We start from the raw sequence: 23,016 nt of genomic DNA, 5'->3' as shown, positions 1-23,016 counted from the left end.
TTCCACGTTTATTAATACTGTACACATAATCTTCAAACTGACATGTTTCAAAGCCAGGCATCAGCTGTGTTCAGCTCTGACTTGAAAAAAAAATAGGCAACAGCACAAACCTCCTGATACTTAACAAGTAACAAACATCTTTTTACCATTTCCATCTCTATTTTGTAAATTGATTATTTTTTTTAAATTGGGGTTTCAAAGTTTCAAATACTCACTTCCTTGTACTCTCCCTTTTTTGGCTTCTTTAGGAAAGTGGAGGGTTTTTGGTTGTTTTTGTTGTTGTTTGCTGGTTTGCTTTTTCAGTCTTCTTTCAATTTGCTCCTTTCTCTCTTTTGGATGCTAACATAAATCCAAGAAACTTGAATCTACATAAAAGATAATTAATTTCAGAAATTGTTTTTCCTTTCCCTTTTATTTATTTTTTTTAATTCTTATTTCAGAATATAAACATTTTGTTACTATAGCCACCCAAATTTTCGATTATTCTTAAAATGTTTAGCTTAGTGGGTAATGTTTACTTAGTCAAGAAACCGATGATGCCCATGAAAGAATCAGAGTGTTTGGTTAGCAGCAGGAAGGGGAAAAAATCTCCAAGCATTTGGCAGCTTTGTGGGCAGAAAATCATTTGTATTCTCTGGTTTAAATCGATGACCTTATTTTCTACGTTGTTCCAACAGGAAATTATAAATTCTGTGAACATTATTTGCATAGTGCCTTTCTGCAATACACTTCCATATTCTTGGGCAGAGTAATATGTTAACCACAACAGGGCTTCTCTGGGGTCTCTGTCAGCAAAACATAGACCCAGTATGGAGTGTTCAAGCTGCAAGCAATTTGTATTGTTTTAAGTGGAGGCAGAACATAGCATGATGTGAAATGATTAGAAATGATCTTAGTTTTCAACTGCATCATCCAAAAGTGAAGGCATTATTGTTTCATCATAGTGCTGTCTAATTCAGAGTATGAAAACTTGTAACCTGTCAATACATTATATTTTCCGTATGATGGAGAGAAACTTGCCACTTCACATTTAAAGCTGCAGTCACACCTTTGTATCTTGTTTATCATTATTGCCTTAAGGTGCCAGGTATGGTTTGAAAGTACTGCACCTTTGCCTGCCCTCTACTTAGCATTACAGACTTTATGTTTATGAAAGTTTCAACATCCTCTATCTTTTCCTTTTGCTAAACGCATTTATGGAAAAAAAAGAAACTGCCCACTTGTGCTATTGCCCACCACCACACCAAGTCCACATTAGCTATTTCTTAGCATATCAGAGAGCCAGCCTTCAAGAAAACAAGCTAGTTTTACAAGATCAAGAAGGTGTGCAAACGTTTTGTCTAATTTATTTATATATTTTTCTCCAGCGTGATCACAGTGCAGACCCAAAGCCTGGGATTCTTTTCCATGCATAAAGTCTTCAGCTTGCTGCACCAGCAAATAGCACTGTAAAGTTCCTGTGTTATATGTTTACCTTCATTCCCTGCAGGAGATTTATGTGGTTTATCAGTCTGAAAAATGTTTACAACACCAGAAACCACTACAACCTCAGTAGTCTGCACTGGAATTAAATGTGTCTTTACATGACAAGTTCTTTCACAACAACCCTCCTGTGCTTCTAAGGCCATCGGCACAAAGCAGCAGTCAAGAGGTGGTACCTGAAGTACTGTCATTAATTATATCACAGGTAAAACAAAGAACAAAATACTACTGAAAGCAATAAGGAATATGTAATCCCAGAACTCATGCATTTTTCCTATTGTCTGATGTAAGGCTGCCAATCGTGACCTTACCAGACTTTGTCCTTCCTGCTGCACATTCATTCACTGAGATCCCTTCCAGAGCTAGAGCACCACTGATATTTTCAGAATTTTCTGTTCCTAGTTGAAGGGATATGGTGTCTCACATTCTCATGACAGACAGAGTTCAAAGCAGAATCCAAGAATGAGCAGGTACCTCTGGGTCTGTCTGCTCCAACTTCTGTTCCAGCAGAGACATCCATAGCTGGGTGCTCAGTCCTATGTCCAGGCAGCTTCTGAAGATCTCCAAGAAGGAGACTCCACAACATCTGCCAGAGACTGTCACTCACACTGCACAGAAGTGCTGCCTGGCACCAACTTGTCTTGGCACTAGGCACCACTGAAAACAGTCTGGCTCCATCTTTTCACACCCTCTCTTCAGGTATTTATATAGATTGATAGGTTGCCCAGAGAGGTTGTGGATTCCTCTTCCCTGGAAGCATGCAAGGCCAGGCCAGATGGCTCTTTGAGCAACCTGGTCTAGGGGGAGGTGACCCTGCCTATAGCAGGGGAGTTGGACCCAGATGATCTTTAAGGCTCCTTCCAACTCAAACCACTTTAGGATTCTAAGTTTCCCCGTGAGCCTTCTTTCCTCCAGGCTGAACAGTTCCAGAAAGTAGAATGCTAAAACAAAGGATGAATTTTGTAGCTATTGTTCAGTTGACTTACTTCTGTGGATTGACTGACTCAAAATCAAAAGGATGTTTCTTTCACTGCTGCTTTTCCTCCCTTCCCCACACATATGTCCTAAAATGTCATTCTGTCACCTTTCCCTGCTGAACACCACATACCTGGAATCTTTCCATGTCATAAGAAATGCTTTAATCTGGAGAGTAGTGCAAATAGAATAGCTCACTTCAAAAATATGAACCGGTAATGTTAATTTTATGTCTTGGACTCATTTGCGAGTGATTTATGATTATATCCAAATAAAACACAGTCAGAAACTGGAGTGACAGTGGTGCATGTACAAAGAAGAATGGATAGCCTTCCCATGAGAAGAACGGATAGCCTTCCCATGAGAAGAACATCCAGAGGAGCTCCTGTTATACATGGGAAAATATAGCTCATATAGCTCATAATCCAAGTCTTTCGAGGTTGTGAAAGGTGTGTTATGTGACTAATTCATTTCACAAATATAGGACACGTAATTTTCATAAGGGAAAAAATTATTTTCCCAGGTAATTTGTTTTTAATGTTAACCTCTTAAGGCCACGTGTTTTCTAGTATGCAGAGAAATGGTGAAGAAGATAAAACGCTGATAGACGTAAAAACTGAGCTTCAAAACTGAAGCCTGTGGATTGTTGTCTTTTAATATATATCAAATACATGGTCTTTGAAGTTTTCTTCCCAGAAGTCAACCATGTGATCAATGTGGTTTGTTTCCAAATATATATAAATATGCATATTTATATATATATATAAAATTCTTTCTGGGAAAACAGAACAAAAGAGAATGAAAAAATAGAAACCCGGACTAAACCTTATACCAAAGGAAACGGTGACTTAGTGCTGTATTATTCAGGGTACTTAAATGGAAATTTTACTCAAAAAATCTGTACCAAATTTAGGGCATGGGTTTACTGTTCTGCTCTGATTTTGCATTGCTTTTAAATGTACTGCTGTATTTGTATGGAATTGAATGAGATAGCAAGATTCACTCTTTTATTGAGTTTTACACAACATAATGACTTTGCTGAGTTTATGAAATGGCCAGATACAATTTTTTTCTTAACATTTATAACATTAGTATGGCTATCAGTGAAGATAGGATGGGACTGCTTACTCTGTGGATGTACAAATGATGAGAGCAAAATTGGCTGACAGCTATACAGAGCTAAAACTTATCAGATCCATTCCTCTGCACAAGGCTAGCACAGAAAAGGAGAAAAAACTTCATCTTTTTGTGTCCTCTACATTGTGATACATCCTTGAGTGTCTTATTTATTCTTCATTTGAGTTGGGCACTCCTTTCTAAAAGGCAATGTTTTAATTAGTCCCAGGGTTCTGATAGAAAGCTAAGCCCCTCCTTCAATAACCAGCAGTTACAGTTGCAGTAAGTATATGTTAATAACCTAACAGGAAGCAAACTAGGCAGGCATACATTCCATCTCCCAGGTAGCTTTTTGATGGACTCATCATGCGCTAAGCAAAACAAACAAACAAAAAAACAATGTTGTTTTTTTAATATGAATAGTTGGTTTGTTTGCAGCATGTTTACTGTTTTTCTCAGCTGTGATAGTTAATGTGCTTTCTGTATAATTTGAACCTAAAAACATCACCTGGCTTAGCGATGAGAAGGGGAAGAAATTCAGGTCAGAGCAGCAACTATTGTCAGACTTCTAGCAACTGTTCTCAGAACCTAAAAGAAGATGAAACATTACAGGTTTATAAATATCTGAGGTGTGGGGGCCATAGTGGGGAGGCCAGTCTCTTTCCAGTGGTACGTGGAGACAGGACAAGGGGAAATGGACATAAGCTGGAACATAGGAAGTTCCACACGAATGTTTGCAAGAACTTCTTCACAGTGAGGGTGACAGAGCACTGGAACAGGCTGCCCAGGGGGATTGTGGAGTCTCCTTCTCTGGAGATATTCAAGTCCCGCTTGGATGCCTACCTGTGCGACCTGGTGTAGGGAACCTGCTTTGGCAAGGGGGTTGGAGTTGATGATCTCTAGAGGTCCCTTCCAACCCCTACGATTCTGTGATTCTGTGATAAGCAAAAAACCATGAAAGATTTTAAATTGCTTTGTTTCTGGTATGGGCTTTTCAAGCCACAAATGGACTTTCATAAGAAGTAGTATACATTGAGATTATGCAGGAGTGGGAATAAGCTATGTATGTGACACCAGAAAGGATTTGGTGTGAACAGCAAAGGAACAAGCTTTTATCAAACCTTGGCCTAAAGGCCAGCTGGAACAAACAGCTGATTTTCATCTCTCTGCAAAATGGAAGCACCTTCACTGCCCTTCCTCCCCTAAGACTACAGCCACCAGGATTTTAGTTTGGGGAAACTTTCTCTTACAGGGAGTCCAGTAAATTCCAAGGAAAACTACAGATGAAGTTTTGTAACATTACCACAAGTCTCACTTCTTTAAGAAACCGGGCTTAAGTAGAGAATCAGTTAATATAAAGCCAGATCATTTTCAAGATAGCTGTTAAAAAGTTTGTATGTAAAATTTAATGTTACACGGATTGCTCCAACAGAAGTGAGACTTTCATCTGTCAGTCATTAGTCTTTATTAATAGGACACTATTCCATTGAACTTCAATGACATCTTTTGAAAACAAGTTTTATATCTACTATATTTCTTTTAGACAAAAAAAATCTGATCAGCTGTATTCCTAGCTGTATGTTTTGTTTCTCCTGGTCTGCTGGCAGCCACAACTGCTTAGAAAAACAGTAAATTATGTCAACTACTGGTATTTTCTGCAGTGCATATTACATCACCTTCCCTGAGAAACATTTCTGAGCAGATTCTTTTTCTTGCCTTAGTCTTTCATAACGTCCTTAGCATTTCTCGTTCAATTTGTTGTTCCTTTCTGTGGAAGCACAGTTGCTGGCATTTTAAGGAAAGGTTACACAGCAAAAGGGTCACTACTGGAGCATTTTTTGTGCCCCATCCCATGCTCCTAGAGAGAAAACTGCACGGCACCTTTACAGAAAAGTCCTTTAGAAAAACCTACAGCTTTTGTTGCTGGAAAGGAATTTGGAACATAAATTACATTGGTAATTTTAATTCTAGTAAATGACGATGTAAGGAGGAAAAAGAGTAAAAGAAAAGGCAAAACAAGAACAGTAAATTCAGCATGCACTGGAGCAAGTAGAAAGGTAGATGCCTAAATTATACCCTCATCCCTGATCCTTAAGCAAGTGTGCCCCTGACCAGATTGTTCTCTCTTTGCTTTTTTCTTTACAAGTCTGGTCCTTATAAAATGGCCTTGTAAGTCAACAGGCATTTGTCCTTCTAAATGTCCTCTAGAGAATATGTACCAGAGCCACTGAAGCTGCTGGAATTCTGCATGATTCAAGTTTACAGGCAATTTAAGAATGAAGTATATTAAGTTCGGGGAAATGATTTGGAATAATCTGTAAATGCAGCCTACAAAAATAAATAAATAAATAAATAAATAAATAAAATTAAAAACAATTTTAAGAACCTGATATATAAACACTTCCAATGTTAGGCGGATATGCTTCAAAGGACTTAAGCTTGGACAGCATGTGAGCTGGCTGTTTTCTGTTTGTTTATGCGTGTTCTCTTACAGGCCCTCATTCCGGCAAGGCAGAGTGAGCAATTGACTGATGTGGTCTGTTATGGTGAATCAGCTAAAAAGCTTGTTGAGGATGCTTATTTGGACTAAAGTAAAATGGCTGAATGTAGAGCTGGGAGATACTGTCTACCAAAATGTAGCTCCACTATTTTTACACAGTGGTTCCACATGATCTCCTTGAGTAGTTCCAGTCTTTCTGTATAAACAAGAGAAGCAAAACTACTCCACAATCTAGGAAGGGAAACTCAAATAAGGCCTGTTACCAATGACAAGCATATGTTCTTAGCCCATCTGAGTGCCCACTGAGGTCAAACAAAATCTTTTCATTAACTGCAGTGGAGTCTCTATTACAGTACTAGCATGATCTATTTAGGATTAAGTATTTCTTTAAAAACACACTGCTTTTAGTTCTGAAGCATTTTCCATGCCACGGGACTCAATAATGATTCAGATCAGCAAAATGTTGAAAATCTGCATCACGTTTAACAAAAAGAGTAACTGAAGCATCCTGTATTCTGCAGAAGTACTCCCTGGGTTTCTGTTTGTTAAAGGATCTGTGAAAAAACACATGAAAAAAGCAAGTTATTTTGTGCAGGCTTAAATTTGGCACAAATAGGCCTACAGCTTTCCTGGAAGACTTCTAAGTGGGAGGGAGGAGGGTCATAAATTTAAAAACAATTTTTTAAAAAGATTAAAAAGGACTGCAATACAACAGTGAAGTCTAATTCATAATTTCTAATCTATAAACTCTCTTTAGGGTCAGTAATCAGAGCAGATAGCTAAAGGAATGGATAATAAAATAGCCAAGCCTGGGATATCCAGTTAGTATATCAGCATACTGTTGATGGTATATAAGGATTGCTAAAAGAATAGGAAATTATTAGAGCAGAGGGCAGGGCAATATTTTGTTCGTTATTCACATGGAATTTCTGTTTAGAAAGTCACTAACACACAATCATAATGAATACTTAGAAGAGAGAGCAGGCAGAAACATGTCTGTTACCCAAAGGAGTATGACTAGTGCTGAATGTTTCTCTTACTAATCTTAGTGCCCAAACTTCACTTCTGAATGGGAGGTTCCATTTTTACACTTAATTGCAGAATCAGACATGTGGAGCTTTTCCAGGAGCTATTTGAGTTTTCATTTATTCTGACCAAAAAGAACATCAAAGAATATTAAAGCCCAGAGCACCCACTCTGAACTTGGTTTGCTGACATGCCAGTAGAGTATTGGGTTTGGAATTTCCTTCTGTTTTCTGAGACGTAGAGAAGAAAAGGAAAAGAAGGGGATAAAAAGGAATGGGGGGGGTAGGGGGTGGGGGGTGGGGGTAGGAAAAGGGTTGGAGGGGTGGGCAGAAAGGCAAATCAGCCCCATGTATTCTGCTCGTATTCCAATTGATTTCTTTGAAGAAATTCTACAGAATTTAATCACTGACCTCTACTGGACCAGGAAAGGCTTCAGTGTGTACATAAAACAGTCATAGGAGAACAGGTGGAGATCAGACTGGAAGGGAGCATATCAGAACTAGTTGATACAACAGGAGGTCACACAGTTATATTCCCCCCCAACCTTGTCCTTTTTTACTGAAACCACTTGTGGGATCATGTAAGTACTTCTATGGGAACCTTAGATGAATAGGCAGCTACTTCATGCCAACTGATTGGGAAATGTTAGGCATGAGGTGTGTCTACCAACATATCTAAATCAGGATCACAATGCCCAGATCAGATGCCTAAAGTATGTAGGCACTGTCAATCCAGGCCACCCATTCCCTTTTTTTAGATTCCAAAGTTGCAAGTTTTCCTAATTGTTTTCAGCTGAAACAGATTTGTGTTGTAAAAGGATGATACAGTTAATTTCTAAAGTGCTAAAAATTCCAGAAGGAGTACTTTGGGTAATGCTGCTGAGGAGTACATGTCACATCCAGAAGCCCCACTGAAGGAAGGTTTGCTATCACAGGTAATACCAATTGAATTAGCAAGAGGCTAGAAACTGAAAAGTGGATTTGGGAAAAACAAAATGACATGAAATAGAAAAGGAATTTCTGAGCATATTCTCCACTCCAGGCCCAATGTTTTTACCCATTCCTCTTCGCCCTTGTCCCCTTGTCCTTTTGTAAAAATCCCAAGTAGCACTGATCACATTACTGCAACTGATCTTTTCTTGACTCCTTCCTCTTCATATGAGCTAATAATTCCCAGCAAACCTCTGCCACAGACTCATCACCCCACAAAGAACTGACAGACTGGATGTGGTATTTATTTTCTTCTGATTGATTGATTGATTGATTTTCTGTGTGGCATTAATTACATCCACAAGCATAGGGGGAGCAGTAACCAAATCTACTGAAGCTGGGAGCTCTGAGGATAATGTCTGCTAATTCTACAGCTTCCAGTAAAAGCCATACACATTTTCATACTCCTTTTCACTGCAAGGGATTGCTGGATGTTTATTTAGCGATGCACTGTGTTGAAAGTTTAAACATTCATCTTTAAACATTAATTACCAAGGCATGATTACTTCAAAAATCCACTGCCTGAGGCCAGGGCCTAGGAAGTGGAAAATGTAATTTTGTTAAGAGATGAGAACAGATGCTGAGTGTTCTAATTGCAGGTTGGTACAAATGACTAACAGCAGAGCAAAGATTGCTTGGATGTATTTGTTGTTCTTAACGTTACATTAAAAACTTAACAGAGAGTTGCCTTGTTTTTATCTCCTTTACTTTTTGTACAAGTGAGATAAGCTAGTGAATTTTGGATAGGTGGTGGAAGTACATTTCTAAAAATTCAGTAAAAATCTCTAACTAGACAGAAAAGAGAGAGAAAAATCTTTTAGATGCACTCTAACTTGGGCAACAGTTACTGTGCTCATTTTGAGTTTCATTTTGGAATGAAGACTGCAGTAATTCTTAGCATCTATCTCAGACTTCTTCAATTCCACTAAAATCTATCTAGAACTACAAACAGATCAAGCTTGTTTCATAACAGGTAGCAGCAGCAACAGAAGATTAAGTGCTGCTATTACTCAACATCGCCATATACAGTGCCTCAACCTGAAGCTGACAGAACCACTGTAACAGTAATTGCTATCCGTTTTGATTTCCACCTTTCTGACCTTACTGCTGGCAGACTGGGTACAGCGTGAGCAACTTTGCACAGCACCAGAGTCACTTCTTTACCCACAAGGGTAGAGAACTCATTCTGTCCACCACCATCTTCCAGTGTTCACCATGACTGGAGGCATACAATCAACAGGAGATGTAAATCATTGCCTGGTAGGCCTGAGACTTGTTTCCTGTGTGCCCATAAGACAGGACCTGTGATAGTTCTAAAGCTGTAGTTACACGCTGAATCTTAGGGCTGCAGAAACTTCTGAAGGTGACACACAGCTTTTCTAATGCTGACATTCATCAGGAACCTCCAGTTCTGCTTTTAGGAGTGTTCAGAAGCACTTCTGATTTCATAGCACTAAACAGCTAAAAATGCCTTTCCAGGATTGAGAATCAGCATGTCACTTTGTTACCAGAAAGGCCAGATCCATCAGGTGTTATCAAACACATGCCTAACCCAGAGCAATAGAGAGAATATGGTGGTGTTGATAGTGCTGGTGTCCCATCTCCTCTCCCCACCTGTTTTTAACTAACAGTTCTGTATTAGAAGCTGTTTCCCCAAGGATCTGAGAGATCTGGGTTCAACACTCCATGAATCTTGCTTGTTCAGTCCTCTCCTGTTAAATGAGGAATAGCAGACCATGGTCATTCTCACCAGAACTGTACTGTAGACTCCAGCCCACCTGCCAGTTTTGCAAAGGAGCTTATGACCACATTGTTATGTTTGGCCCTGCTGAACAGACTGACTGCAGACATGTTGTGTAGCACTCTGCTGAGATTTTCTCTTTCAACCCTGTGGCTAACACTTGCTATTTTCTGTGCACAGACTTGGTATTTTTCAATTCAAAGTATGTAAAAGAATAATGGCTATAAGCAGGAGGCCAGCAGAACAGTACAGGGTCAAAAATATGCCAGAATAAAATTGTTATGTGTTCCAGGAAAAGGATGGGAACAGGGCACAAATAATGCTTGAGCCTAACCTGGGAGTATGTTGAAGCACCATTCTGGTTGTATGGAAACATATTTTGTGTCTTCCACATCTATTTAGTCTGTTTGGAGCAAACCCTGGAGTGAATGACACGTTTCACAGAATCACAGAATCACAGAATCACAGAATCACAGAATCACAGAATTGTAGGGGTTGGAAGGGACCTCGAGAGCATCAAGTCCAACCCCCCTGCCAAAGCAGGCTCCCTACACCATGTCACACAGGTAGGCGTCCAGGCGGGTCTTAAATATCTCCAGGGAAGGAGACTCCACCACCTCCCTGGGCAGCCTGTTCCAGTGCTCCGTCACCCTCACTGTAAAGAAGTTCTTCCGCACATTCGTGCGGAACTTCCTATGCTGTACTTTCATCCCATTACCCCTAGTCCTAAACCCACGCACTACTGAAAAGAGACCAGACTCACCACTATGGCTCCCACACCTCAGGTATTTATAAACCTGGATCAAGTCCCCTCTCAGCCTTCTTTTTTCAAGGCTAAACACACCCAGTTCCCTAAGTCTCTCCTCATAGGGGAGATGCTCCAGGCCCTTCACCATCTTTGTGGCCCTCCGCTGGACTCTTTCCAAGAGATCCCTGTCTTTTTTGTACTGGAGAGCCCAGAACTGGACACAGTATTCCAGATGAGGCCTCACCAGGGCAGAGTAGAGGGGGAGGATCACCTCCTTTGACCTGCTGGACACGCTCTTCTTAATACACCCCAGTATGCCATTGGCTTTCTTGGCTACAAGGGCACACTGCTGGCTCATGGTTAATCTGTCGTCCACCAGGACGCCCAGGTCCCTCTCAGCAGAGCTCCTCTCCAGCAGGTCTACCCCCAGCCTGTACTGGTGCATGCAATTATTTCTACCCAGGTGCAAGACTCTACACTTGCTTTTGTTAAATCTCATCCGGTTTCTTACTGCCCAGCTCTCCAGCCTGTCCAGGTCTCGCTGAATGGCAGCACAGCCTTCAGGCATGTCAGCCGATCCTCCCAACTTTGTGTCATCAGCAAACTTGCTGAGGGTGGTCACTATCCCCTCATCAAGGTCGTTGATGAAGATGTTGAACAAGACCGGACCCAGTACAGACCCCTGGGGGTCGCCGCTAGTTACAGGCCTCCAGCCAGACACCGCACTGCCAATGACAACCCTCTGCACTCTGCCAGTCAGCCAATTCTCAACCCACTTCACCGTCCACTCATCTATCCCATAATACCTCAGCTTTGTTATAAGGATGTCATGGGGGACAGTATCAAAAAAGCTCAAGAACTAATTAGCACAAGCAGCATGAGTAGATAGGAAACCTGTTCCTGGAGCAAAACAGAAGTGTGCCGAGCTGCTGGTATTGTCACACCATTTTAAAGCAATAACTACTTTGACGGGGCCCACAGAGTTCAGGAGAGGTATCTCTGCTGTGCTCACTCCACTTATGCAGAACATCAAAACTAAGCACAGTAAAGTATAGCATCTATCAATTGGTGAGGTCAAATAAAAACCATCAGCACTCATTTTCTCACTGTTTCTTTCTCACATACCTCCAAATAACCCACGCGGGTGGGTGCTGCATTCATAGAGTGATGCCTGTCACTGTGCAGGGCTTGCAGTCTGACATCCTCCCTTCTTTTGCTAGCAATTTAGTGAGCAATTTCAGTTCTGTCATAGTAGAGGTACATCTGAGAGACTGAGAGGAGTCTCCTATGCCTCTGCTGTTGTTCTTGAATGTTACCGCTGCCTACAGAAAAACAGTTGCCACTACATTTTCTTGACTCCAAAACAATTATCAAGGACAACAAATATTAATTAAATTTTAATTAAGCAAATACTATGGGGTTAATCATAGCTATTTACAGGCAGCATGTGAGATTTGGAGGACCTTCCTTCTGGTGTTTCTACACAAAATGTTGCCTCTTCCTCTCAGCTCTAATTAGCTGGCTTTTTTTTTTTTTTATAGTCAGTCTCCAAGTAATTGCTCACTAGCTCCCATTTTGTTCTTCATCAGCAGCTCCCCTGCACAGTTGCTACAGAAGTAAAGCAGACTTGTCTGCCTTGCAGGGAGCTGGTGATAATCTATCAGAAGAGGTTTAAACCCAAAACAGGACCGCCTTCTCCCCCTGAAAAAGAAAAACTTGAGAGGCCCAGCCCAACCTCTGACATTGTCAAGAAAAGAGATTACATAAAGAACAGAGGATATATGACCAGAAAAAAGAAGGAACAGCAACATCTGAGGTTGTAGTGAGGTCAAAACTCTCTATAGACAGCCCACTTGTCCAATTGCATGTTCTGCCTTCTTGCTTATGCATAACACCAAGTGTTATCAACAGGAGACAAGCACGTGGGAAAGGGCAGATTGTTCCAGCACAGAGTCAGCTGCACACATCTGAGCAATTTCTCCTCTAATCTTTATTTTCCACATATGTACTTTTTCCTTCATGGTAAAACCTTTTTAAAATATAAAAGATTATTTGTGTTGAGAATCATTTACTTTTAGCCACTGATTGCACATCTATACACAGTAAGGGTCTTTTCAGCACTTTGTTAAATTACAGACATACTGTAAGCACACTGTGCCCTGCTATCAGGAGTTTATTCCTGCCTACTTTTCAGCACTGTTGCATGTAAATTGATAGCACCTAAGAACCAACACAGAAGAGAGCTTTGAGAGTTACTTTATATGTTTGTTTGTTGTTTTTTTCTACAAAAAAATAAAAAAATAAAAATAAAAATCAACACCATCAGCAGTCAGCCTGTTCCTTTCACTCAAGTGCATTTCCTGCTTCCTGCCAATGCTCATGAGTGAGTGGCTGCCAAAGAGGGAGTAGAGGGCAAGCAGCTGGAGGCTGAGGGTTGGCAGAGGCACAGCAGCCAACTCCCTGTCAGGTAGCAGCTGCGTGGGATGCTGCCTGTCTTCTCCTGCCCTTGGCAGCAGCTGGTGCAACATGGCAGGTGTGGGAGTCCGTATTTGCCTCCTGCTGAGATGAAGTGAAGAAAAGAGGTAAAAGGAGGGCTTTTGTAACCAAAAGCACTAATGCTAGGAAGGGAAAATGGCAACAAACCAAGCAACACAGAGTGTAGGATATCACAAAAAACCCAGCACAGATCTGTGTGGTTTCTGAAGATGGCAAATAATTGCCAAAATTAAGAAAGCTTTCTTCCATCTCAATAAATGAAATGTAAAAGCTAGATTCTCTCTTGCAGAAAAGTTTAACTTGTCTGCCTCTTCAGATGTACTTGAAAATGTTATCCGCTTCCCTCTGTAGTGAAATGTTTTCACCTCCCAGGGGCATGAAGCTGAGAGCTCCTCAGTACCAAGCTGTCACGAGGCCACCCCTGCAGGCACCGCTGCTGAAAGCTTCAGGTTTCAGGGCCAAAATCCTTGAAGAATTCCCTCCGAAGGAGAAGATAAGGCAATGTCTTTTCTTTTACTATTTAGTAGTTATTTCCTGAAAAATGCATGCCAGGTAGCTTTTTGCTTTCCCAGTGTGTGAAATAACCATTAGCAGCCATAAATACATAACAAAGTACTCTTTACTAACATATCTGCAGTAGCACCTGCTGGAAGACATCCTCTTAAAAAAATTAATTAATTAATTAATTAAATAAAATAAATAAATAAAAAAGGAATGATGTATTCAGATAGGTTTTTCTCCATATTAATGGCAAGACAAATTTTGTCATGAGGATGTAAAGATCCCAGTGCTTAAAGCTTTTGGTCTTCCCAAGACACAGTTCCTCATTCACCTTGTTAAGATGCTATTATCACATCTACGACTAGCAGTCACCTTCTTGCAGGCTTAGAGGGAAGGTTTGGGCCCTGGCTTACCCTGTCATGTGCTAAGAAATCCTTATTCAGCTGGGAAGCAGTGCTTGGACCAAGACAGAGCAGATGTGGACAGGCTCAGGCCATCGGTGCCCCCTGCTGGATATATGTGCAATAATTTAAGTCAGGAAAGTAATTTCACTACCCCTGTCCCTCTTACTGTGTTTGTGCATGTCCCCCTCTCATTTAAATCCCCATTTATACAAGACATATCTGGGATTCTGGCAGAGCAGTGCATCAGCAGCAAGTTCATACTGCATGTAAGATGGGCAGACTGTTGGCCTGCCCCTATGTGAAAGTATGTCTGAAGCAAAATACTCTGCTCTTGGCATTTCCTTTTCTCTGATCATCTCTGTGAAACAGAATGAGATAAGTAAAGAGAGGTTGTGACATTCAGCTTAAGGGATGTATGTGGTGCTGAGGAGAGTAGAAGCACAAAAGGAGCCCTCACTAACAGCAGTGGAACCATCCCAGGCACTCACAACTATACTTTCCACTAAGTACCAGCCTGCAAGGAGGAGTCTGGACCATCTTTCTGCCAGATTAGATTTAACAGACACATATGAATGCAGACATCTTGCAGTCTTGCCATGTGTCAACAGCTGTTGTGCACTCAAAGAGAACTGTTCTCTTCAAAATCCAAACCACAAACTATTGAGTGTGTTTATACCACAGGCATTCCTGTGAGCAAGGTTAAGGTTAGGGAGGCCATCTCATTTCCGAAAGAATTCAAAATTACATCTCTAGTGAGCAGCAGCTGCAGCTCTGACCATGCCCTACAGCTGCAGAGCAGCAACTGATGACTGTCTTCTAAGCAGTAAATTTGGAGATGTCTCCAAGGGATGGTTTAAAACTAAAGAGCAGCAGATCAGGTGAGAGTTCTGACATTGAAAAGTGTGAATTGGTAGAAAGCAAGGAGTCAAAAGGAAGAGATATGGGGATGACACAGGAGGCAGGAAGCAATGGAAAGTTATGCTGCAGTGAGGCTCCTTGCTGAAGGCTTGTCCTTTTGCCCCAAACTAAAACTGTAAGGAACATGGATTATGCAGAGCTTGAAGCTGGTAAATGCTTGCAGCAGCCACAAACATGCAGCACCTAAAGCAAAGGATCTCAACCCAGTGACAGCTTATTTTAGAGATTAATATAACGTGGGATTGTGACATTACAGGCAAAGTGTCTGACAAAGTGACCAGGTATAGAAATGTGGTCTTAATGATGTGCTGCATAGAAGCTATTGCTCCTCTATACTGCAAATGGTACTTGCTCCCATTTCAGAGATTAGGGCATAGCAGTAATGTGGAGCCAGGGTTATGGTCTCAAAAGAGTATAGCAGTGGTGGAGCAGCACATTTATTTCAACAGCTGGTGGAAACAGGATCAACTTGAAATATTATTTCATTTTATTTACTGAGACTATGTCAAAGCCTTCCTTTAATATGCACATCACTGTGCAGTGATTAAAGACACACTGTAGCTTTGAAATCTCTGTCTAAAGGTAACATCAGCTGAATTCAGCTGGTGACCCAGCCAGGCTGCCAGTTCTTAGAGTGAGACTCCAGTTCTGTACTTCCATGTCAGCTTAGTTGCTGAGCAGCTAGCCCAAATTTAAGTACTATTAAAGCTTTTTTACAAAATAGCTTAATCGAAAATAGCAACAGGCTACTTTGCAGACCTGTGTCCTCTGAGCAACTGATGATAACAGCAGTTCACTCTCAAAATCTAATTCTTCAACCTGCCAGGGCCTAACTCCAACCTGGCGTCAACTTCAGCAGATCTGGAACTCTGAGCCCTACAGAAAGGGATTAACAGACCAGCACTCTGCTCTCTGGCACTGGTACTTTGTACTTGACAGTGCTGTATGCTTTATAACAAAGGGGGTCAGTGACATCCTTTTGCTCTCTTATGCTATAACACTAGCGTATCTACACATAAACATTTTATAAGTTCATTTCTGTATTGATTTTAAAAGTTTCTTTAGCATGCAGCCAGCTGTTTAATGCATTTTTACCCCAGAGCAGGGTGTTTGCATTAGTATTCCCACTAGAATATTTATTCTTTCATGTCCATGCATTGAGGCCCTGTCTGTGTCCCTGATCTCCTTGGGGAGCTCTTCCTGAATACTCAATGACACTCCACAGCCTGTGACAAAAAGAGGAGGGAAAAGACAGACAGCAGTGTTTATGCATAAAGTTCAACAGCCCTTTCACATAAAAAAAAACATATATACACAAGAGCACTACAGAGCCTGGTATGTCTGCTGCAAAGATCTGTTTTTCAGGTTAACTAATTTACAATACAGGCATAAGGTGTCTGAGCTCCAGATGCACCCATTCTGGCAGCCAGGGTCATAAATAAAGCAGAAGAGTAAGCTCTGACTCCAACACGGGTATTACAGAAATGTGTTGAAGGCCTAGCAGCTGGGTTTTGTTGTCTCTTTTTTTACATGTGTTTCAAAGTAAATGCATGCAGCTGCTTACTGGCTCCCTCAATTCAAAATCTGTGTGTTTGCTCCCATTTGCTCCTGTAAAGATGTGTCTAACTTAAGCAGTGAGCAAAATCCTGCCCCCAAGGGAAGGTGATGGCAAAACTCCCACTGGCTCCATCAGGCTCTGGATGTTGTTTAAAGTAAATGTGGCTGTCCAAACCTCGACTAACAGCATAAAAAATACTATAATCAAATTTGTATTCTTTCATCTGCAGATCTGTCACTCTGCTGCTGATTCTGGTGCTATGCTCTGCAGTTCTCATGGAAGAGCAAATCAGCAGCATAATGGCTACCATTTACTCTGCAGCCTCTCACCATGCACAGAAATATCTCTCTTCAGTGTAGGGGCAAGAAATCCTCATCTGAATTTGGAATAAACATCAAGGTATCATCCTTTGTTTTGCTCAACCTACTTGCTGTCCCAATAAACTTGTTATGAAGCAGAAAACTAGAATCTTGAGTTTAAAAGAGAGCATAATGAGGTAGCAGAAAAGTCTGACTTTCAAATTAGTTTGCCATTTGAGAAATTAATTTTTTCCACATACAGAGTCTTCACCATCATCAACCAGACTATCTTTCATAAACATGAGGATTCTTTTTGAAACCAGATTGATGTTTGTGCAGATTACAAGGAAATTTTACAATCCATTTTATCCCTGTTGCATATAGTCAATACATGCTGTTAACTGACTGTGCATGCATGCACATATATACTCAAACAGTCATGCATATACAGACATGCTAAGAAAATATTTCTGACATGTTCTGATAAGGAATTAAAATGGTGAAGGCAGATTCCTAGCCTCAGCAGACTCTTGAAATACATCCCCAAAGCTGTATACTTGTCTGACTTCGGGAAAAGCCAAACCAGGCCACACATCTCCAGATTAGTATTTCTGGCAAATCAATTTCTCTCTGTCTTTCTTAATCTTTGACAAAGTACACCTGCTCATGAGTACTACTTAGTTTAAAACAGAACCATTTGGGTGGCCATGTACAGCTTGGGTACTGCGCATGCCCACTATTTACCATGCAAACTCAATACCTCATTGCAAAATCATAGAATCATAGAATCACAAGGATGGAAAGAATCTACATGATCATCTAGTCCAACCGTCCTCCCATTACCATTGCTACCACAGGCTACTAAAAAAAGAATAAAAGATGTAGTTCCTCATCCAGATGCCTCTTGAGCACTGCCAGGGATGGTGACTCCACCACCTCCCTGGGCAGGCCATTCCAATGCCTGAACACTCTGTGAGGAAAAGTTTTTCCTCATGTCTAATCTAAACCTCCTCTGGTACAACTTGCAGCTATTTTCTCGGGTCCTGTTTGTTACCTGGCAGAAGAGGCCAAACCCCTCCTCATCACAACCTCCCTTCAGGAAGCTGTAGAGTGCAAAGCCCCCTCTTCTCCAGACTAAACAATCCTATCTCTCAGCCAGTCTCATAAGACTTATGCTCCAGACCCCTCACCAGTTGTGTTGCCCTTCTCTGGATGTGTTCCAGGACCTCAATGTATTTCTTGTAGTGAGGGGCCCAAAAGTGAACACAATGTTCGAGGTGCAGCCTCAGCAGTGCTGAGTACAGAGTGATGGATGATTACCTCTCTGCTCCTGATGGCCACACTATTTCTAATGCAGGCCAGGGTGCTGTTGGCCTTCTTGGCTGCCTGGACACACTGCTGGCTCATGTTCAGCCAAGCATCAACCAACACCCCCAGGTCCCTTTTCTCTTTACAGTCATACAGACACTCAGTCTCAAGCCTATATCTCTGCATGGGGTTATAGTGGCCAAAGTGTAGAACCCAGCACTTGGCCTTGTTGAACTTCATCCCATTAACCTCAGCCCAGAAATCCAGCCTAACTAGATCCCTCTGCAAAGCCTCCCAACCCTCAGGCAGATAGACACCACCTCCCAACTTGGTGTCATCTGCAAACTTACTGAGGTTACACTCAATTCCCTCATATAGGTAATCAATAAAGATATTAAACAAGATGGGCCCCAGTACCAGCCCCTGGGGGACACCACTTGTAACAGGTTGCCAGCTGGACTTAACTTCATTAACCATTACCCACTGGTCATGACCCTCTAGCTAGTTCCTTACCCAAAGAAGGGTTAACCCATACAGGCCACAGGCAGCCAGTTTCCCCAGGAGAATACTGTGATAGACCATACCAAAGGCTTTACTGAAGTCTATGTAGACTCCATCAACAACCTTTCCCTTGTCTACCTGCCTGATCACCCAGTCGCAGAAGGAGATGAAGTTGGTTAAGCACGACCTGCCCTGCATGAACCCGTGCTGGCTGGGCCTGATCCCCTGGACACCACATATGTGCCATGTAATCTCATAGAATCACAGAATTGTAGGGGTTGGAAGAGACCTCTAGAAATCATCGAGTCCAACCCCCCTGCCAAATCAAGCTCCCTGATTTGCTCCATAACTTTCCCTGGTACCGAGGTCAGGATGACAGGCCTGTAGTTCCCTGGATCCTCCTTATGGCCCTTCCTGTAGATGGGAGTGACATCATCAAGCCTCCAATCCTCTACAATCTCTCCAGATAGCCAGAAACACTGATAGATGTCAGATAAAGGCTCAACAATCACCCCCACCAATTCCCTCAGCACCCTAGGTGTCTGTCTGGTCCCATGGACTTGTGACAGCCCAGATAGAGGAAGAGCTCTCTAACTGTCTCCACCTGAATCACTGGGGGTGTATGCTGCATAGCATCCGAGACTTCCAGATCAGGCCATGAAGTGCCCCAAGGATAACTGATCTGCCTATTAAATACAGATGTAAAGAAGGTATTGAGGACTTCAGCCTTCTACTTGTCCTCAGCGGTCACGTTCCCCACTGCATCAAGTAAAGGATGGAAATTTTCCTTGGTTCTTCTCTTACCATTGATATATTTGTAAAAGTGGCCTGTTTGAGTTCAGGTTGGACTTTTGCCTTCCTAACTTCCTCCTTGCATACCTCAGCAATTTTCTTGTAATCTCCCCAAGTAGGGTGCCCCTTTTCCAGAGGACATAGACTCTCTTTTTCTTCTGGAGTCTCAACAATAGTTCCCAGTTCATCCACACCAGTCTTCTTCCCCTACAGCTCACCTTACGGCATTCAGGGACAGCCTGTTCTTGTGCCTTTAAGATTTCCATCTTGAGGAGCATTGAGGCTTCCTGGACCCCTTTACCCTTAAGGAACGACTCCCAAGGAACCTGTGCTACAAGCATCCTGAACAGGTCAAAGGATCTGTCCTTTCAGGCCTCAGACCCTCTTGTCAGAAAACAGACTTGGTAGTAAGTGTATAAGATTCATTCCATTTCAGAACCAAAGAATATTTTTTTTCCTCTCAAGGTTGGATTTAAAATAGGATTTTCCAGCACTAAGTCAGGGGGAGAAGTCAGGGAGAGGAACATACAGCTGAGACCCCCTTCCCTGTAACACATCCACAGCTTCCAGTCACAGCACTGCTTTGTAATACAGCTCAGAGAAAGAGGAAAGGAGGAAGAAGGGAATAAACAAATTTGAGCACTGATGGCTCAGACTATCTAGAAGGTAAGCTTAAAGAAGATTGTTCTGTCACTGGCAGCGCTCTGTTTGTTTACCCCTTTTAGACTGGGTCATCCTGATTTTTTTTTCTCCGTTTAACAATTACACAACCAAGTGGTCAAGAGGAAGCTGTCTCATCTGTCATGAAAGCATTCTGCTGTAGTCATAGGAAGCTACTGTTCAAGACAAAGACAAGAAGTCTGCTTTTAAGAATGTGCTGGGCTGTAATTCTGAAGAATGTGTTTATTAGCAAACTCCTGTTTTCATAAGCTGCAAATTTAGACACAGCTCCCTTCAGAACTTGACTGGCTTTACAAATCATGAGGCTTGTAGTGCACAGCCATGATATACTGTTTTAGAAATAAAATTATTTGTTCAATAGTAGAACACCTGAGTTCAGCCTTCTCTTTCTGCAACTGCCGTTTAGTTTCAGACTGGAAAGAAACAACTCTGGAATGACACATGCATTTAATGTCCTCCCATTATCCATCAGACTCATATAAAAGCATCATGGTGAGTTTCTATTGTCTGACAGCTGCTTAATCAAGCAACATTTTTCTCTCAATATTTGTCTGCTTTGCAAAACGAGGCAGCTAAGTAGAACAGGCCCAGTACAGTCAGTCATGTGACATTTTTAAATTTTGGGGGATGTGGGTAGGGGTTTACCAGATATCCCGTATTTTAAAGCAGGAGAAAAAAGAAGCAACAATGGCTAGCTCTGTAACAAACCACAGGTCAATCGATTTCAGCGCCCTAAACTGACCTCCAGCTAGCTACATGCTTACCCCACAGGTATTAAACAGGAAACTTCTAAAGCTCAAAAATAGTTACAGTTATGTGACATACTCTTGTAAAAGGTTTTTTGTCATGTACATGAAGACTAAAAGCTTTCCTCCTTTGAAATGTTACCTCTATATTTGACACTTCCTCTGTAGCACAGCAAGTCTGGTTTTCTCTCTTGCACAGGCTGCGGGTTGAGTTTTGTTTTGCTGCTTTGTTCTTTCACAAATCAAGCTGTCAGCATCTTGGGAAGTATATCTGTAACTGGAACGCATAAGAACTCTGTTCTGAGACTGCACTGCTGCCCCCACTAATGTCACTCTTGGAAACAAGAACACTTGAGAATATCTTAGTGTACACCAAAAAGCTGTTTGCCTTCTACAGTTTATTTAGCTGAAAAGAAAAAGCATAATTCAATTTAAAAGCCCCAGAGATTTGAGATGGTATAAGTAGACACAGTCTCTGCTGATCTTCCTGCTTCTGCAGCCACAACCTATAAAGAACACTTGAAAAAGTTTGAAAATCTGCTTTGGAGAGGACAGCTCTGTTGGCCTGGAAGATAAATCTAGTTTTCTTGGCCTGATATGAAAGCCAAACTATAATCTGTGCTCTTCTGGTGCTGCCACAACCACACTGGAAGCTCAGAGCCCAGCCTAGCACTGAGAGCCAAGCCAAACAGGCAACAGCTGCATGAGCTGTTCCAGCTGGTACCCGCCTCAAGCTCAGTAGTCTGTCTCTCCAACCCCAGATGCCACACTTGGCCACCAGTTCCGAAGGGGTGCAGACTCCCCAGTCTCATCGATCCTGGAGCTGAGCCCCAGCATCAGATGCACTGTGCTCAGCAGCCTGGACACACAGTGACCTGCACAGCTTCAGAAGCTGCACTTCTTGGCAGCTCTGAATCATATATTGCATAAGGAGCAGCACCTGAATACACACTGGTCTTTCCACTCTGTCCCATGAAAAGGACATGAAAGCTTTTGGCTGTGCAAAAAAAAAGGACCAAAGTGAGCTGTAATTAACTCTCATGACTACAAAGGTGAACAGCTTCTGCACTTGCAAAAAGAATCAAATGCAGCTGAGCTGGGAAAGAACAGTAGCAGAATAAGCATTTGCCTGGGAGCAAACACTGCCAGAGTGCTTGTTTTAGAGTGAAAGGCTATTTTCATAGGCTAGAGCTAACTACTGAACAAATAGATCACCCTGCAGTGGGTGCACTATGAGACTGTTTGACCTACTGACCTACAGACCTTACCAGAGTGCCTTTTTTCAGAAACTGAAAAAATAAAAACCCCAAAGAATTTTTCCTACATAATCTGCTCTGACTTTTTCAGTACCATTCTTTCCACAAAGTAATAGGAATGAGTCTTTGTAAGAAAAAGGAACCTAAAAAGGCCTTACTAACTTCAGCACAAAATGCTTACATTCAGAGTGATCATGCAGTTTGCAAAGCAAAAATGAACAAATACATTAAAAGTTTTATGGTAAATCAGCATGTGATTGTTAACCCTTACTCATACGTCAGGAGATTCAAACTGTAGCGCACAACGTGCCCCTGCAGTTTCTAGTTTATAGCACACCAGCCTTTCAGCCTCAGGATCTAGCCTCCTGCTAGCAGCATGCTGTCACCTGCCACACTTTGTGCCACTGACTTAAAATACCATCAGGGACAATGAACACATGCTGCCCACTTTTGTAAGAAACAAAGGAAAAGAGCTGGCATTTGGGAAATGTTTTTTTCAGGCAGCCAACATTCACTCTGAATATTACAAGTAAAATGAATTCTGATAATCATCACAAAAGGAAACATATCTGACCTGAAAACACACATGAAATGATGAGTAATAAATTATTTTCTACATTAACTGCTTTCCACTGACTATAAACTCAAGGGATTTGCCAGGGATTAAAGATTCATTTGTCAGCTGCAGTGTCCTTTAATAAGCTTCTTAACATCTACACTGACAGAAGCAGTGTGTCCCCAATTTAGCAGACTGGGTTGTCTCTCTCCAGGTTTCACTGTAGCTCCAGAAAACTTGAAAAAGCATTAAATGCAGTGACTCTTTTACCTTCTTCCAGGAAATAACATACTAAATAGATTTGATTCAAACTTAGCTTTTGTGGAGTGGACAATAAAAGTATTAACTAGGTTTCCAGCAGCTGCACAAAGTATGTGGCTCTGTTGAGGAAAAAATTCATATAACAAAAACTCGTGTTCCACT

The 23,016-nt window shown here is 41.6% G+C and overlaps 1 long non-coding RNA gene across 2 annotated transcripts in view; it reads right to left on the bottom strand.

Annotated features, from left to right (window-relative positions):
* Window positions 1-23,016, bottom strand: part of LOC107309819 — a 53,411-nt gene that overhangs the window by 21,667 nt on the left and 8,728 nt on the right. Inside the window, exon 1 of one of the 2 annotated variants that reach the window (XR_004306358.1) lies at window positions 216-753. The exons of the other annotated variant lie outside the window; for it this stretch is intronic. This is a non-coding gene — a long non-coding RNA (uncharacterized LOC107309819). Of the gene's footprint in view, window positions 1-215; window positions 754-23,016 lie in introns of those variants that run through there. 2 annotated transcript variants of the gene reach the window in all.

The sequence above is a fragment of the Coturnix japonica genome, chromosome 2 (assembly GCF_001577835.2).
Source record: "Coturnix japonica isolate 7356 chromosome 2, Coturnix japonica 2.1, whole genome shotgun sequence".
In the NCBI taxonomy this organism is placed as follows: domain Eukaryota; kingdom Metazoa; phylum Chordata; class Aves; order Galliformes; family Phasianidae; genus Coturnix; species Coturnix japonica.
The sequence above is the reverse complement of the archived record's forward strand: the minus strand, read 5'-3'. Positions and strand labels throughout refer to the sequence as shown.